Consider the following 281-nt stretch of genomic DNA (forward strand, 5'->3'; position numbering starts at 1 on the left):
ACTCCCTCTCTCTCTGACCCTCCCCTGCTCATGCTGTCTCTCTCTCTCTCTCCTAGAAATAAATAAAACATTAAAAAAATTTAAAAAAAAAAAAAAAAGAAAAATGGAACGTAAATCTAAAATGCTCCATGGGCTCCACCGTGAGTGACATTTATGTAGATGTAACAAGGTGGGCCCTGGGCAAGAATGGAGGCGGAGTGATGATAGGAACAGATTGGCAGGAGGGGGGGGGTCTGGTACTGGTGGAGGTGAGACAGCCAGTCAGAGCAGGGGGCGCAGTG

This window comes from Crocuta crocuta, unplaced genomic scaffold (genome assembly GCF_008692635.1).
Source record: "Crocuta crocuta isolate KB4526 unplaced genomic scaffold, BGI_CrCroc_1.0 scaffold213, whole genome shotgun sequence".
NCBI classification, from domain to species: Eukaryota; Metazoa; Chordata; class Mammalia; order Carnivora; family Hyaenidae; genus Crocuta; species Crocuta crocuta.